General features: G+C 43.6%; 1 protein-coding gene and 1 long non-coding RNA gene across 3 annotated transcripts in view; both read left to right on the forward strand.

The window, feature by feature from the left end:
* The window catches only part of LOC311255111, a 140,655-nt gene extending 132,757 nt beyond the window's left edge, over nucleotides 1-7,898 (forward strand). For both annotated transcript variants that reach the window (XR_014622320.1, XR_014622321.1), the window contains one exon: nucleotides 7,838-7,898. This is a non-coding gene — a long non-coding RNA (uncharacterized lncRNA). The remainder of the gene's footprint in view (nucleotides 1-7,837) is intronic.
* A 6,450-nt stretch (nucleotides 7,899-14,348) lies between these two features.
* Nucleotides 14,349-18,300, forward strand: part of pcbp4 (poly(rC) binding protein 4) — a 131,025-nt gene continuing 127,073 nt past the window's right edge. The window contains exon 1 of the mRNA XM_084349300.1: nucleotides 14,349-14,461. The gene's annotated coding sequence lies outside the window, so the exon portion shown is untranslated. The remainder of the gene's footprint in view (nucleotides 14,462-18,300) is intronic.

Raw genomic sequence — 18,300 nt, forward strand, 5'->3', positions numbered from 1 at the left:
AGGACTTTGGAGACATTTCCTCTCGCACCATCATCAGGTCTGTTGATGAGGTGATCTCAGGTGAAACTGGCTCATGATGGTGACTGCAGGACATCAACACGTTTATGTTTTTGTTTCCATGCAACAATTTGAATTCTTCTCTACATCTCCCTTCGTTTCTCATCTCTCTGCCTCCACCTCTTCCTCTCTGACTGGAGGTTTCAGTCGGGCCTTGAGCAGTAATTGAGATTCCCGATGGGGGCGTGCAGCATTAGTGTCTTTGAAGCAGCTCCTCACCCAGCCCCCCTCCAAACATCCTGCCTGCCGGTATTCTCATATTAAACACTGTGATGGAGCCTCTGTGGCCTTGATGTGGTGACCAACCTTGACCCTCTGATTTAATGCACAGTTGGTCGATCTCACCACGTCCACGTGTGCATTTGTGCTCTTAATGCATCGATGCACACACACACACACACTCACACTAATGCAGGCCGCATACACACCTATAAGCAAAAGTAACCTCATACCAACCCTCCACACACACGATGACACGCGAGCGCTCACTTCAAAGTGAATTAGGTTCAACAGACTTAACACTTAACAGCTTCAAAGGAGAAGAGGATGATGTTTTGCATGAGACAAACTTTTATTGAACTTCACAGTTTGATGTCTGTTCTTTTTAATTTTCTTCCTCTCGTGGACGTGAGGTGACAGGATGTGTTAGAGCCGCCTTGTTTCCTCTCTGATGCTCACACGCCTCCACAGGTGATATCAGCATCAACATTAAAATACAAAGCACTGCTGCAATGTTGTCACAAGGATGTACATTCAGTTGTAAAGATGAGGACGTGTTTTAATCTTTTTTTGTGTTGACCTGTGTGAGGAGAAGTTAGAGCAACACAGAACTAACAGAACCGGTCGTTGGTCACTGCTGAATGTGAACGTGAGCATCGTTCACTCCTGCGAGCACGACGAGGCGTTAACACTGAAGAGGGTAACGTTTCATATCGAGTAATCAACGCACTGAAGCTCAAGTTTATTACAGTTTATTACAAATCCAGAGCGAGGCTCTCCGTCAGAAACACGGCCTCTCATTGGTTGACGGACGCAGCATCATGGGACTGCGGGTGGATGGCAAACAAACTTGCCTACAACAACAGCAACTGTTTCCAACACGCACATTTGGATAAATATTCACTAAAGACATTCAGCAGTTAATTTATCATTATGGTTTTATTTTACAAAATAAACAAAAAGACAGTGCAGCTCGAGGCTGCTGGAAGAGATGTGATCACACCAGAGGCCTCATTAGCACCACTGTACGGGCAACAAAAAGCCTGTAAGCTTTCCAAAGATCTTTAGTTTGTCGTATGTAATTTCACCGAAGTCCTTCTAGTAATTTGCTAATATATACATAATGCATTGCTCTTTGCTGTTATGAAGCGTTACCCACGCACTACTGGGGCTGAGGATGGATGTTTTGAAGAAGAGTAGCTTGAAGCAGCACTTTTAAAAAAAACAAAACGGAGGAAATGAACGTGAACTAGTTCATGTGAAGTGTGAACATGTACAACACTGGCTGTGCTCTTTTGAAAGCGTGATGTCTTCAGCTTTCAGAATCCCTAAACCAATTGTATGTTGTCCAAACTAGGTCTTATTACAAAGTATTTTAACAATAAAGTCATACAACGGTAAACTTTCTAAATATAAGAGCATGTTTTGTAGGAAAGATAGATGATTATTCTCTCTTCAGTCAACAAAAACATGCTCGGTGTCGCTGGTAACTAGAAATACGGAGCTTTCGAATGACACTAAATGTACCATCAAGGAAAAACATGCTTTTTCTGGGCAAAAAAAGAAATATCGCGACATAAATCTGGTTGTAAAATATTTCACCAGGCTTATTGGATGTTAATTCTGCCTGCAGATTTTACTAACTTTCATTTGGACTGTGAGTTTGGGACGGCCAGCATCAGGGAGGTTTCAGCAGCCATTTTAATTAAGCCAGACTGGATGCCTGTGGTGGGAGCTCCGGCTTCTTGTCATCACTTGCAGAAGTACTGACACAGATGAGACATTTATTCCTCTGACTGAGACAAAAGAAATGATACTTCATACAGCTCTGTCCCTGTTTGTAGCTCTCCAGGAAGTGATGATACTCTGATCAACAGGTGGAGGTGACAGACGCTCAAACAAACAAGGCAGCGAAGAACACAACTGCACGATTTAAACAGATTTAAAGAATGCAGCTTCAGACGTTGAAGAAAAAGTTTGTCTGCAGCTGTTTTACAATGAAGGAAATCATTGCACATGTTAGCTGAACCTCCAGGATTCACACTGTGAGTCCTGGATGTAAATACAACCTGTTTGTTTACAGGGAAACTCCACAGGGCAGCTTTAATCCTCTGCATCCCCTCAGGGACGTAAAGCCACAGTGAGCCGTCCTCGTCACCTGCAACAGCTCTGTTCCAGATCATTGGTGCTCCAGGTTTTCTTTTGCCTGGAGGAATCTGTTCAAAGCCGCCACTGCAGTCTCCTCTGCCTTATTTCACTGATGATGTTCCCGACCTGAGGGCACCTGAATCCTTTTCTCATCAGCTCTGCTATCCCACCAGTTCAACTTTCAATTTTGTCTTGTTAAAACACTGTGCTTATGATCTGGTTAGGTTTAGGGTTTGAAAAAGATCTTATAAACACGAAATGTCCCAACTTCACATGAAAAATATATGTTTTACTCTCCACAAAGATGTCAACATCCAGTGGTGTCACGTTCAGAAGCAGTCTCGAACTGCAGTCACTGACCTACCAGGCTTTCCACCTTTGACTCCGCCACCATCTCCTCCACCTCCTGATATGAGAGTCAGGTGATAAATATGTAATGTGAACGTGATATAACATGTTTTGAAGAAATGTCAATATGACACGTACACGTGAGCGTATCTTTGATTTGCAGAAACATTTGATTCTGGTGTCTGGGCTGTGTTTCATGGATGGACTTCAGGTTGTATTGTTTGGACTTCCCGTTGTTGCTGAGTTGAGAAAATGCTCCCTGAGCTTTTCAGCGTTTCTACCATTTATTAAAACTGGTGCTGCAGGTTTATTAATACACATAGTCTGAGTTTTAGAGGTGTTGATGTTGAGATTTATTGAGTTGGTGTCAAGGGTGGCCGGTCACGGACCTGAATTTCATCAGCTTTGTACATTTTTGGGTTAATTTTGGGTTAAAAGTGAAAAGAAATGAAAGCTGTCTCAGGGTGCTGAGCAGAAGAAGACATGGCACACTGGAAATAATAACTTTAATGATAAGGAGATTTAGTGTCGTACTCTCAATAATATATCTTTGTGAAGTACCAGGAAATGTGTAGAGAGCAGCTCACAGGAGCATTAAAATGTAACACCAGAAGTCATTATAACAATTTATTAGAACAAATCCATTATAAATCCTCCAACTTTCCACCTGGGTGTTAGCAGACGGCCTCAGGTGTTCAGAGCGCAGTGGAGCTGAAACCACAGATGTACACCTGAGGGAACGACTTCAGGAGAAACACACGAGGGACTTTCACAATAAATTCAGCGATTTCACAGCAAAGTGGATTGTGACATTATAAACATAAACATAAATACTAATTTATCACTTATCTTGTAGTGTGCACGCTCTGACTCTTGTGATACTGAATCGATCCACTAAAGGAGTTTTTCCTTGTTTTATTGTCTTCCCTGCTCGCCGCTCGCTTTAGGATGAAAATGTGATCTCAAACTATGAAGATGTGACCTCTGTACTTAAAGATCCTTCCAGGGTGACTACAGCAGGATGTTCTTCACAAAGACAAATGTTATTTTTTGGATTTTGATGGAATGCAGCTCTGCAGTCTCTTGAGTAATGATGGTGCATCATTCTTCACCGTGCCAAAGGGAATGAAAGAGATCCTTTTTTTGTTTTGACTGGTCGGGTAAGAAAATCCTTCCACGTGTTGCCTTCAGCTCGATACACAACCTGAAAGAGTTAATCTCTCTCATGTGGCACCTTGTTCTGAGTCGTTCACAGATCTGATAGGATTATCTGAAGGTAAACACGACGAGAGAAGGCTTTTAATCAACGTCACATCTTTGAAGGAGAAATAACGAGTTAACAAAGTCTGTGCGGTGCAGTCATGTTGGTGAAGTCATGAGGAGGCCGTTAACTTTGATCTCAGATCAACATTAACAAAATGTTTTACTTTTTTAAAACTCATTCTCTGGTTCAAATGTAGAAACAACAGACGTCAGAATCAACACATCCTCATGCTTAAACAACTGAATAGGTCAATTGCCAACGAAAGTGGATAAACTGATTGATTGATTTATCCACGTTCCCAAAACAACATGACTGTCGTGCGTTTCAAACACTGTGGTTTGGGTTAAAATTATATGCTAACATGTTAAACACATGTGCATTATCTACTAGTGTGTGTGTGTAGTAACGTTATTTACTCGATGTAACTTAATTACATTAGTAATTTTAAAGAAATTGCTGTTGGCTTTTGGTTTCACACTGGACACAAACATCATCCTGGATGAACGTCCTGTGCTGTACATGCTGACCATCCACCTCGTCCTCCTCATGCTGACTTTGTCACTCTTTATACTACTTCACCTGACTTCCTCCTTTGCTGCCATAATGATTACTACCGCCACTAGAGGTCACCACCTAATAACAGATGACACAAAAATACTGGTCATAATAAGCTGCTTTCAAAAGATCAATTTGAACTTATCTGTGGTTTTGCAGAAACGTTCTTAGCTAACATTGTTTCTGGAGTTTGGGTTGCAGCAGATACAGAAACCATACATGATGAAGTAGCTAATTTAGATATCTTCTCAAAGCAGAGTATCCTCATTGCGTCTTCTTCTTGTGCATAAGAAAGAAAAGTCGAGCAGCGAGTGTGTAAAAAGTGGGATATCTCACATCTGTGAGCCTTACAGAGCGTTGAATCTCTATTTTTATTCATTTGTTGCTCTCAGCCAAGCACCTCAAAGTGAATGTGCATATTTAAAGAGAGTCATTCATTGCAGCGAGGGCTACCGCTCCCACTAAGCCTCATTTCCCCTCGAGCTGGCGAGTCCTGTTCTTTCAAGCGTGATAGACAGCCGCCTTACCAGTCGAGGTGATTCAACAGCTAACTCTTGAAACAGATGAAGGGAAGCGTCTAACCTGATGAATACATTCAGCCAAACTTCATCCCAGCTGTTTCACACCGCAGTCATCTGATGATCCGACGGGCGTCGCTCCTTCTGTCAGCTCTGACGGCGAGGTCTCTCAGCGAGGGATTTGACTCACCCGACTGTACTCAGTGCCGCAGTTTAATGACTAATTGGTGGGTAAACCGTCTAAATCCACAGTGTGTCAGCAGTTTGGACCAGGAGAGGAGAGCTGATATAAAGTGTGAGGAAACAAACCGGTTCATTCGAGCAGACGAGGCTCCACTTCGAAGCGTCGTCATTGACACTGAGTTGTCAGCTTCATGAAAGTGGCTCCTCAGACTCTTTTGTTTCTGTTCCATTGTTTTTCACTCTGCTGTGTTCTGTCGTCATTTAGATTCTGTTTTCATTCTTCACATTCAATCTTTTTTTGACATCTTGACATTTCTGTTATTTGTTTTCCTTCCTGTTCTGTTTGAAGGTGATATGTTCTTCTAAGCCTTTTTATTTTCTTTGTTTCACCTGCACAAACAAATAAATGGTTTTGTTGTGCCGTCTTTGTTTTTCTCTTTGCATTTTAACAATGACTTTTATGACTTTGTTCGTTCCAAACGAATGATTCTCTGTTTGGTTTTTGTAATAAGGAACATTAATACCACAGTATTGACTTCAAGGTTTTGTGATGCTAGTGGCGCAAACCTCAAAGCTCAACACAACAATATATTAACATTACGATCTGCTGAGTGTGACATGAGTTTACGTCACTTCCTCAATATTTCTCCACCAAGCATCTCGAGTCTGAAAAGTTTATGTACGAGCACAGATGGCAAACAATGCAATGAATCCACTGATGTTGGCAGTCCCAGTAAATAAAACATGGAGGCCCTGAGGTGAAAAACATAACATGAAAGATAAATGATCACAAACAGAAGACTAAATAACAACACTGAAACATCAAAATTACTCAAAGTGATAAAAACAACATTTCCAAAAACAAAACTAATAAAAATGTTTTGAGTCTTTTTCTTTTCATCATATTTGGGTTCAGACATTAACAGGGAACATAAATGAACCTGGTGAATCATCGAAGTTTTCACATCGCTCATATTTCTGATTTACCTGACGAGGAAGTCGGATTTATGAGCTTCATGATGGTGTGATCTCACAAATGAATCTTCAGCTCAAAGAATATATACAATACATGCTGTGTATTACTGTATATAAGTTTGTGGAGCATTCAGGAACTACAAACTTTTATTTCATTGTGTTGTTTAATGACAAACAACAGCCCAGTCTCCAGGATATGATGGTAGCAGTTAACGTCCCTGCATGTTGGTTGACATTTGTACCAGTAGGTATATCACGGTCACTGTTTACACTCATTAGCCGACTTGGTGGCGTTATTACAGCCACCACGGCTGCTAAGCAGGAGGCCAAAGTTCGACTCTGTGGGGAGATTTCAACCCGTTTTAGTGGCGACCCAAACCGGCTATTTTCAGCCAAACCATGATGTTTTCTAACCCCAGCCAAGTGGTGTTTGTGCATAAACCTTACCAGAGCATAAGCACTGAGACAAGAGAGAAATAGAAAATTCAACCTACACAAACATCACGTTGCAACATGAAGAAACTTTGAACTTGTCTGTGTTTTTGCAGAAACGTATTTAACATTTATTCAGGTGATTTGTAGCAGAAACAACACGAGAAATAAATCTGTCACTGCAGGTTTAAAGAAGTCACTGCATCAAAAAGTAAATCTACTGTAATCGTAGATGTCAGTTGAGTGTTGTCAGAGAGAATGTCACTGAGTTATCTGGTGTCGACATTTTGCACCTAGCCAGATTATTATGAGTTAATTCCTCATCATGTTGATTTAAAAAGAAAGAATCATACTCCGGGCAGTATTATATTTCCTTTGAAACATGTTAACAGTTTCATATTAGCTGCACACAAACATAGTTTCTAGGAGACGGCGATGAGTGAGGACAGCTGAACGTTTACTTTATCACTTCTGTAAAACTATCACATAATATTATCTTTGTAAATCAGACTCACAGCTGACATGCATCTTTATCTGACTGCTCAGGTCAGCTGATCTGTTCCCAGCTGACCCACAGAGATGTGTTGACGATGCTCCTCCTGCTCACTTCATCTCTCCTCGTTCAGACCGGCTTTAATGTATTTTGTCTTTGCTTTTTGTAAACAAAAGTGGATCCACTTTGTGTTGAACCTCATCTCACCTCACTTTTGTTCCCAGCCGGGTCGAAGCGGCGGTGATGCAGCGGCTCACGTCACAGTCTGTCAGCGTCTTGATTAAGATCTGTGTGTAGATTACCTCTATTTTGGGTCCTGACTGGAGGGTGCATATCATTTACCCTTCACCTCACCTCAGCCTCCTCTGCCTCTCCACGCCTGAGGAAAACAAGAGTCCGTTAATGTGGGAGTTGTTTTGTGGTCAGACAGTGCCCTCTGCTGGCAGCTCGGGGACATCACGGTCTTAAATACAATGTTTAGGATCCATATTACACATGAGGGTTTGAATCCTTCTCTTGTCATCCTTGATCTTAGATTGTTTAGATCTCAGACAATGTGTGTAGGAGCAGGACAGTCATCAGGACGCAGACAGATACCTGCTGGCCTTGATTATCAAATTGAGCAGATGTTCTGTTTCTCTACAGACACAGTCCTTCATCAGCAGCCACAGAGCAGCAACAACAGTTAGAAGAGGCACCAAACAGGTAAAATTAGCTTTAATCTTATTACCTGCTGCAGTTTAAAGTCTATATCCAGTCAGCACCATCTGTGTTTTACAATCAGTAAACTATATTTAGTATGTTCAGGAAAAGCCCCACAGATTTTAGGTAAAAAAAATTGCTGTGGAGACGGTCACAACCAAAAAGTAAAACTCAGTCATCATCTCCTCCTGATGATATAAAGTCAGGTGAAGTCTCGTAGTCCACAAAACATCTCTGGAGCTTCACAGTAAAACAGAGTTGCAGCATTCTGCTAAACAACTGAAGCAGCTGGAGATGATTTAAAACATCAGATGTCTCCATACAGCTCGTCTGCTGTAATCACAGTCTGCAGAAGTCCTGAGATCCTGAACTGACCTGAAAAGACGTTATTTACATCCTTTATTAAGATGAAGTCTTCATTGTAGCAGCTTTGCTAAAAGCGTGAGCGAGCACCCCGTCTGAAGTGGGTACACAGGTGTGTCATTCTATTTTAAAGATACAAAAATCACAAAAAGTTGGATCAACATCCATTTTGATGTTAGATAACGTGCAGTAGGCTCAAGACTTTGACCCATTAGAAACATTTCAGTGGATTTGTGCTTCGCTCAGCTCGTACTGGAGGTGCTGCACAGGACATTATATAATTATGTAAAAAATGTGTAGCCTGTATGTCCGATGAGGTCAGCTGTACCCAGCTCTCATGGGTTCAGCCCTCTGAGACAGCAGGACTCATGGACCTGTTCACCCCAAACACCTCAAAATTTTGACATGACTACCTGAAGACCAGAGAAGACCGAGGAGTCCTGATTGTCCCGGACTGTCCTCCACAGTCACCTGACCTCAACACCAGGTCCTGGACCGTCCTCCACGGTCACCTGACGTTAACACCAGGTCCCGGACTGTCCTCCCCGGTCACCTGACCTCGACACCAGGCCCTGGACCGTCCTCCACGGTCACCTGACCTCGACACCAGGCCCTGGACCGTCCTCCACGGTCACCTGACCTCGACACCAGGTCCTGGACCGTCCTCCACGGTCCCCTGACCTCAACACCAGGTCCTGGACCGTCCTCCACGGTCACCTGACCTCGACACCAGGTCCTGGACCGTCCTCCACGGTCCCCTGACCTCAACACCAGGCCCTGGACCGTCCTCCACGGTCACCTGACCTCGACACCAGGCCCTGGACCGTCCTCCACGGTCACCTGACCTCGACACCAGGTCCTGGACCGTCCTCCACGGTCCCCTGACCTCAACACCAGGTCCTGGACCGTCCTCCACGGTCACCTGACGTTAACACCAGGCCCTGGACCGTCCTCCACGGTCATCTGACGTTAACACCAGGCCCTGGACCGTCCTCCACGGTCACCTGACGTTAACACCAGGTCCTGGACCGTCGTCCACGGTCACCTGACGTTAACACCAGGCCCTGGACCGTCCTCCACGGTCACCTGACCTCAACACCAGGTCCTGGACTGTCCTCCACGGTCACCTGACGTTAACACCAGGTCCTGGACCGTCCTCCACGGTCACCTGACGTTAACACCAGGTCCTGGACCGTCGTCCACGGTCACCTGACGTTAACACCAGGTCCTGGACCGTCCTCCACGGTCACCTGACCTCAACACCAGGTCCTGGACTGTCCTCCACGGTCACCTGACCTCAACACCAGGCAACATTTATGGAGGCACTTGAAGACAAACAGTCATTACCATGTAATCATCTGTAATGTTAAAAAAAAATGTTTTACATATTTTGACTAGTAGGTTCATACAGTATATACATGCATCTTTTCACCTTCCTTTATGTACATTATAGTCATAATTTTACTGTAGAGGGCAGTGTTTCCCAACAAAACACACTAACACAGTAAACCTCTCCTCTTCCCTTTTATCTATCTATACATCAAAGACATGCATGTACACACAATTACAACTCTCTCACACACACACACACACACACACACACACACAGACTGACACATGTCACCTCTGTATCTCCTTGCTCTCTTATTGTCAGCATAGTTATATTAGGGACATTCCAACGTGTGTGTGTGTGTGTGTGTGTGTGTGTGTGTGTGTGTGTGTGTGTGTGTGTCAGTCATACACCTGTTTAGCCATTTCTTTCCTTCCTCTAGGGCCTCTTCAACATGTCACTGCTCCTCATCACACCCACCCAACACACACACACACACACACACACACACACTCACAGGGGGGCTGCGCTCCTAATATAACTATGTTAACAATAGCCACACACAAACAAACACACACACAGTCACATACCAGCCCCATTATGTTGATGGGGACATAGCAGGGATGCTTGCTGAGTGTTCGCTCCTCACAGTGATGGTTAAAGCCTCGACACACCGGGGGATTTTCTGGGCAGCACAGGGTCGTTAAATAAAAGTATATTGTTAAAAAACTGTCATATCCTCAGCTAACGCACCTGCATCGTGTCAGGTAGGAACAGCAATACAATTGTCTTTGAATAAGTGCTTCAGTGTTTCTGTTTAGGTCCTCTAGAGACAGAAACATGGAGGATGTGAGCAGAACTCGTCACCATCAGAGCTCCTGAAGAGACTTTTAGTCAGTGATGTCTGGAGCTGGGTGATTACAGTCACAGAAAACGTCCAGTTTTAATTACCCGCCGGCTCACGGTGTAGATGAGCCGTCGTCCTGCCTCCACGCTCTGTTCTTCTTCTGCTAAATACATGTTACTGAACCAGAGGTTGCACATTAATGTCCCTATGAGTCACGATCAGAGCGCAGAGAAGTATTTTGGTACGCGTGTTTTCTTTATTGACAATAGACGTTCACGACCTTTGAGTTCACTTCTTCTGTGTTTTATTTCATTTAAAGTTGTTTCTGAGTCAACTTTGTCACCTTGGCTTTTTACAGGTTCGTACTGTATTTTACATTAGTAATCGTTACATTTTAACAATAGTGACAAGTTTAACAACCTTTAGTGAGTTTTCAGTGTAATTGTGGTCACAACGTCGAGTCACTCGTCGTCTTGTCTGCGCTGTTTTTCCTGTCACATACTCAAGTCTAGTCCACATGTACTCAGGGGTTTGAAACGCTTTTTACTTTGACTCTTGAACGTTACGTACTTACTTACTTATACTTTCTGTCTATACTGTCTCTGTTTTCCATCCTTTTGTTCCAGTGTCTCTGTGTCTTTCTTAATGTAGACGATATGAAATCCAGTCCGTCAATGTACAAAGTCAAATACTCCAATATTTATATTTAATATACAGAAGTTCCTGAGTATCTTCTTCCTGGGAGGAGTTTGTTTTTCACGTCGGACAGTGTCAGAGTAAAAACTGCTTTAATAAATCCTCGTGTTCGTGTAGACAGAGTCCGACTCTCCTGTGGTTCAGATCCACTCCCTCCCTCCGGCCCGGCACCGACCCCATCAGCCCTCATCACCTGACCTTCCTCACCCACCTGCTCACCTGTCCCCACTTCCCCCATAAGCCCTGTAATATATATACAGTACACTGGCCCATTTCCACTGATTCCCTGCCAGATTGCCTATTGTCCTTCCACCTTATTGTTCCAGCCTTTTGTTCTGCCTGGCCGACCCCTGTAAGACCTCTGGACCTCTGCCTCTCTGCCTGAACGCCTTTTTTTTTATAAGTTTGCCTGTTTTGTCTTTTTCCTGTTTCTGACAACAAGTATATGTGAACTTTTACTTGAACCTGCTTGTCTCTGAGTCATGCATCTGGGTTCAAATCTGGTTATACGGAGCCTTTACAGTTGTTTAGTTTGCAGATTGATTTTAGTGGCGTTACTGTAACTGTACGTCTGTGTTTCCCCTGCGACCCAGTCTGTTACCGAGCGTACAGAGTACCGCTTTAAAGAAAGAAAGAAGATATGTTTGTTTGGTGATGGTTGCATGTCTAAAGGTCACATTACAACAAGATGTCCCTGCACTGTAACAGTTTGCAGCCTGGCAGTTTGATAAAGTATTAAAGGTAGTGAAGAGAATAGCGACTTCTCTGTCCCCAAACACAGTGCAGCACTGATTCCTGATAAAGTTTCTGTTGTTTCATGTTTTGTAGTGACTTTATCATATGTTTAGAGTTTTACTGGATAAAAAGTCCATTTTAAGACATGTAAGTTAAAGCTTCTATTATCAGTGAAATTTGGAGACAAAGACAAAAGATTTTATTGTTGATAGAAACGATTCTTACTCCTTTGAACAGTTTAGAATCGACTTAATATGTAATTATGAATAAAAAGGAAGTATGGCACAATACAAAAAAAAAAAAATCTGGAAATGTACTCAAGGCAGCGGTCGGGAACAGGATGAGACTGAATTCAAATGACTTCTCTGCTCTTGTAGACTCACTGACTTTGTGGGTGTGTTTCTGGGAAGTCTGTGAGTGCTGAGGCCGGTCCAAACCCACAATTCATCCCCGACACACGGGCCCACAAACTGACCTTCTGCAGACATGCAGAGTCCTCGTGGGGTGCAGACTTCACTGGTTTAGAAGAATGACTTTATTAAAACGTCACTTGAATCATGTAGGCCAGAAATAATATTTAAACACCATGATTCAGAAATATGTAGAAGGATATTGTAGCCTTAAGGCCAGTTTATCAGCAGTTATGTCACCTCGAGGTCTCACACTCTCACAGACTTGACGTGATGACAGTAAACAGGTCACAATACGTCACAACTGGAGTCTGTGGAGGCTCAGTCTGCAGGTCCAGAGGGTGGACAGACATTTGGATTCAGCCTTACAGGTTGGCAACAGGACGGCAGTCTGAACAGTCAGACAAACCCCGGAGGGGCACACGGGTCAGGAACAGGCTCAGGTACAGATGGCTGGTTATCAAAGGCATAAACAACACTGACGCTCTGACGCTGACTCGAGATAAGAGGCTGGTTTAGTGCTGCGATCCAGACAACTCAGAGCTGGAAGTGCCTCCAACCTCCTCCTAGAAAGAGTCCAGAGGAACGCCACCTGAAGTCAGAATTTCTAGTAAACTCGGTAAAATCCATCGACCCGACTTCATGAGAGGGCAACAATGGCAGCACCCATAAGGAGGAGGTGTGTTAACAGAAGACAGTACTTGTATAAGGCTGCGGAGTTAAATATTTACATGTTTCTAGGTAGAAAACTGCCGTAAAATAAAATGTAAAATGGCCTCTGTTCGCCATGACGACCTCGGGTGTCATGTGGCTGCACTGCTGAGGTCCGCTCATGTTTCCACTCGTCAGAGAGAAAGTTTTTGTTAACTTTTGGTGTCGTGCACCTGGAAGGCTCGGAGGTCGGACCGACAGGGAGATGAGGTGAGCAGGTGGATAAAATGATGGCGGTTAACATTTCTGCAGACTACAGATGCGATCAGATTTGCACATGTCATCGTACAGAACCAGTATAACGTATTAACTCTTCTGTGGTTTTACTGAAACATACTTTGCAAACATTTATTCAGGTGGTTGTGTTGGGCAGTCAGTTGACTGGGACAGGTGGGAGAGTCTGGGGACATCTGGTGGACAGGTAGAGAATAGCACTGACTGCAGGTCATCACAGAGGCGCAAGAGCTGAAAGGGACAGAGAGAGTTTGTGACTGAATTTACTCCACTTTGTTTTGTTTTTTCTTCCCGGATTTGACAGATGTTTGACTTCTGGAGACTTTTTACAACATTTATTCAAGTACTTTTACTTTTACGGATTACTTTTATCCGACAGCTTCAATTTCAGTTACTTTACAAAACAAAATGTTGAAGTACAGTTTAAACTATTACTCAGTCAGTTGACTGACAGTAAGTTCATTGTGAATATTGAACGTGTCATTTTCATGTTTAAACTTTCCGTGTGAAAGATAAGTGAAGACCAACGTTATATTTTAACACCATATCTTTACGTTTACTCTTTAGTTTGACTTTTTATTGCATCGTGATTTATATATTTTAAGTGCTGACACATATAAATCTCCTCCTTTAATGACCTCGAGCTCACTCTAGATGGCAGCAGCTGAGGAGAGATGTTGAAGCAGCTTCAGCATCTCATGTCTTCTCATCTCATCTCATCTCATCACATCTCATCACATCTCATCTCATGTCTTCTCATCTCATCTCATCTCATCTCATGTCTTCTCATCTCATCTCTTGACAATAGTGTAGAAATGTGCGCATGGTGCTCACACAGTGACTCTGAACACGTCCTTTAATCACAGGATGCACGTGCAGCTTTATATTAGCTCCATTATGTTTTTATAGTTTTTAAATTATTCCTCTCTCCTAAAAACAGAAACAATTTCCAGACCCGACAGACTGAAGCGGCTTTAAACACTAACTGCCTGATTTCCTGTGACAATCAATCCCACTGTTTCTAATTGGATGGGGTAGCACCCCTCCTCCTCTCCTCCTCCTCCTCCTCCTCCTCCTCTCCTCTCCTCTCCGGGTTATTGTCACTGACAGTCGGATTATTCCCGCACAGTAGCAGCCTGCTCCCTCTCATCCTCCTCCTCCTCCTCTCCGTCCGACAATGCGGGCACCAACTAAGGATTTATAATTTCTTCCTGCACTCCGCCGCTCGGTCCTCCTGCACGGTAAGACCTCACATCTCACGTCTCTTAAACGTGTTTGTGCTGAGACTGTGCGTGTGTCTCTGTATGTGTGTATGCGTGTGTGTGTGTGTGGACCATGTGCACGTCAAATGAAGCGCAGGAGGTTATCGGGGGAACAGACTCGTGTATTGTAAAGTGTTATTCCGTGTTGTTGTCAGTGTGAAAGGGCGACTAACTTCCAGAGAGCTGAGCTGTGTGTGTGCGCTGCAGTGTGTGTGTGTGTGTGTGTGTGTGTGTGTGTTTCTCCTCATAATGACCAAACGCTCGTAATTAAAGACGCGACGTGTGCGCCGCGCTGCGCCGCCGTGCGCAGAAATCCCGATTATCCGTGTCGTTGGTCGGCGGTGTGTCGCGATGTATGTGCCGAGCAGGTCCACTCTCACAGCGCACAGCAGGACCGAACATTTCCCCTTCACACGAACATCAAACGTGCACTTTGTCCCGGAGACACGATGTGTGAGGATGAAGCACTGAGATTTCTGATTGTCATTGAATCTTTCACTCTTCCTGATTCCTCTCACTGGAGCAGCTCACCCCCTCGAGGTGAGACCCCCCGGACCCCACTGATACCCCCCTCCACACACACACACACACACACGCACGCACACACACACACACACACAGCATTAATCCCCCTCCAGAACCCCCTCCTCAAAATTTGGGTGGCATATGGCTCCGTCCTCCCCGAGGCTCACAGATGTTCAGTCGTTACATCAGCAGCCTAGTTTGGAGACAAGACACTCAAACTATAGTCTACCTTCTGGCTGTGTGTGTGTGTGTGTGTGTGTGTGTGTGTGTGTGTGTGTGTGTGTGTGCAGGGTGGGGGTGTGAGTGTCTCTTTATGGCAGAGTGTGTGTCAGTAATTGGTAAGGTCTGATCGCCTCGTGTTCTCACCAGAGGGCTGTAATACTCAGCTGAAGGTAATCCTGAGGAGTATCTCACTGGGATGAGATGCAGATTTCCCTCTCTGAGTCTCTGTAGGACGCAACAGCTCAGGAGAAATCATAAATACCAAACATCGTTCTTCAGAACAGCTTCTCAGCCTTTTTCAGCTCCGTCTCTCTCCCAACGAGTCAAACGCAGCGGCCTGCTCAGCGGCCCTCTACTGGTTAAATATCCCACTTAAACCCACCACGATCGGGCTTTTGTGTGCAGTAGGAATGTGTACACTCAGCATTTACACCCGGGTCGGTTGACTCTGCATTAGACGCAGGTTTTTATCACCTTAGCTCGGCTCGGCTTTCATCTAAATGTAAGACTGAACACACTAAATTCTGAAGAAATTTAGGACGTGGTCCGTTGTTGTTTTCTGTTACAACTGTTTCTATTTGTGATGTAAAACATGACATCAGTGACGTAACGCTTCTGATAAATACCTCAGCCTTGTCTGCAGGAAGTGGAGATGGGGTCAATGGGCGATTTTTAGCGGGTTGACCGCATTTAAAAAACCCGCGTAGACCCGCGAATGTTGGTGGAAAAGCAGCATAGGTCTGATGTTGCATCCACAACATCCCTAGCTCCCATGATACCTTGCATGAATTATGGGCGTGACTTCCTGTATCTTAACCCAGAACAATGTTTTCCTAAACATAACCAAGAACTTTTTGTGCGTAAACCTAACCAAACCAGAACCGTTTGACAACGTTAACAAACAGTCCAATAATAATAATAATATGTGAAGTGTTTGTCAGCACGCTTTATTTTGAAAGTCTAACCGGATGTTGTATATTCCATATTATTGCTAACTGGTCACATTCGATTAAATGTCAACGAAGACAAAGAAAAGCAGCAGTTTTGCCTGAAGAGTGACTTTGATTTTCAAAGTAAAATAGTTTTATACATTATAACTGTAGCTATAGCTGTAATGAGCAGAAGTCCTTCAGCGGTCGGTGGTATCCTTCAGTTTGTGGAAGACTTAGATGCACATACTGGATTTGACAGTGAATGTTTTTCAATAAGAAATATGCACTTTCACATAACTTCCTACTATGATCATGACTATGTACGAAAAGATAAAACTTGGTAAAGACATCCACTGGGGGCCAACTTCAACCATTTGTTCAGGGAAAAGTCATTAAGTTCGTGTTGATGCTCTCCACATTGATTTTACTTTCATTTGGCTCAGGCAGTGTTTCTGTCTCTGCAGATTCAGTTAGAGAAACGTCTCGTTAAGAGTCAGACTGAAGTTGGACTATCTGCAGTGTATGTGCTGACAGTACAGAAACACAGTGAGAGCAAAGAAAAGGAAAATTAAACCCGTATTTTGTGAAGTCTCTTTTTTCTAACCTGATATAATCTTGTGAGCCCTTTTTGAGACCGACGCTCAGGATGGGAACCTCGGCTCTGAAATCTGAGAGAGCATGAACACAAGAGACGACCTGAAGATAAATACTGCAGATCACACTTCACTCTTTAAAAGGAGTATTGTAGTAAACTTGTAAGTTTCACAGTATAGTTTGCAGATTTTTCTCAAGTTAAAAATGAACTCAGCCGTCTGTTTTTGTCTTCACTTCAGTTTCTATTGAACTTGTGACTGAAACTGTTCAGAAGCAGTTTCACTGAGCAGAGCAGTGACCTCGCTGTCGCAGTGGAGGCCGTGACATTTACAGAAAACAAATCTGCCTTCAAATTGACAAAAGAAACTTCTGTTAAAAAGTGTTGTCGGCCCAAACCAGAAACGTCAGAGTCAAAGTCACTCAGAGCTCATTAAATCCTAAAGGACGGGTTCACATTCATCTATCTTAAAGGGGAATTCAGTATTTTTAAACCCAGGCCTTGTATTTACTTGTGTTGCCATGTAAATCATTCTTACTTAGCAGAAGCGTCGGACTCGGTCGAGCAGATCACCTCAGCTGGCAGTCAGACACGGCTGCAGTGTAAATCCTTTGGGGCAACTGCGATGATTTGTCACTGACAGGTTTTTATTTTAAGTGTCTGACAACGTTACTGAAACGTTTTCTACAGAGACACTGTTTTGTTAAATCATAAGAACCTGTTGGTTAGCAGGAACACAAGTGTGGTGTCACTCTGAAGTCTCCGGAGGCGAGCTGTTGCCTCGTCCTGATAGTCAAAATCATTAAAATATTCAGCCGTGACTTTGGAAATAACTTCTCGCTGGCAGTTCCTCCAGGTGAACTCCAGACTCCTCTCTCGTCTCATTTTCAGTTTCCACCGTCGTCTTCCTGCAACAACTCACCTCTCGTGAGAGTCCAGAGTGAGACTTCTCCTTGAACGACACGTTTGTGTTTCTGGTTACAAAAAGGAGCTTATTGTTTCACAAGAAGGTTTTTCTCTGTAGGAATCTTTTCAGCCCGACAGCGGCAGAAAACAAGGACTTTTAAAGGACGTAGCTTTGACAGTCGGAGTTGCCCCAAAGGATCACGTTACAGCTGCCGGCTCAGATGATCCCCTGGACTGGTTCTGAAACCTTTAGTGAGTATTAATCCTTCATTTTAATATAAGGCCCAGGTTTAAAAATACAGGACTTGTGTGTACAGTACATTGAAACAGTCTCTCTGGAGTCGTTCCTGTTGTCGCCTCTTGAATGTAATCAGGAAACATGTGGACTGTTTCTTTAAATCAAAGAAAAATAGACAAGTACTGTTTTTTCAGGATTATTTATAATATTGTGCCATGAAAAAATAATTTGATTCAAATAATGATTCTTTCTTAGAAGTGTTTTCAAATCAAGCACAAGAATAGTTTTATTCATTGCGCTCAGTGTGTGCAGGGATTTGTTTGGCTCACATTGGAAACAGACGACACAAACCAACAGAGAAGACATTGTTGTTATTCCTGCAGCCGCTCATTATTTCCAATAC

Source organism: Pagrus pagrus (genome assembly GCF_965226575.1).
Source record: "Pagrus pagrus genome assembly, chromosome: 3".
In the NCBI taxonomy this organism is placed as follows: Eukaryota; Metazoa; Chordata; class Actinopteri; order Spariformes; family Sparidae; genus Pagrus; species Pagrus pagrus.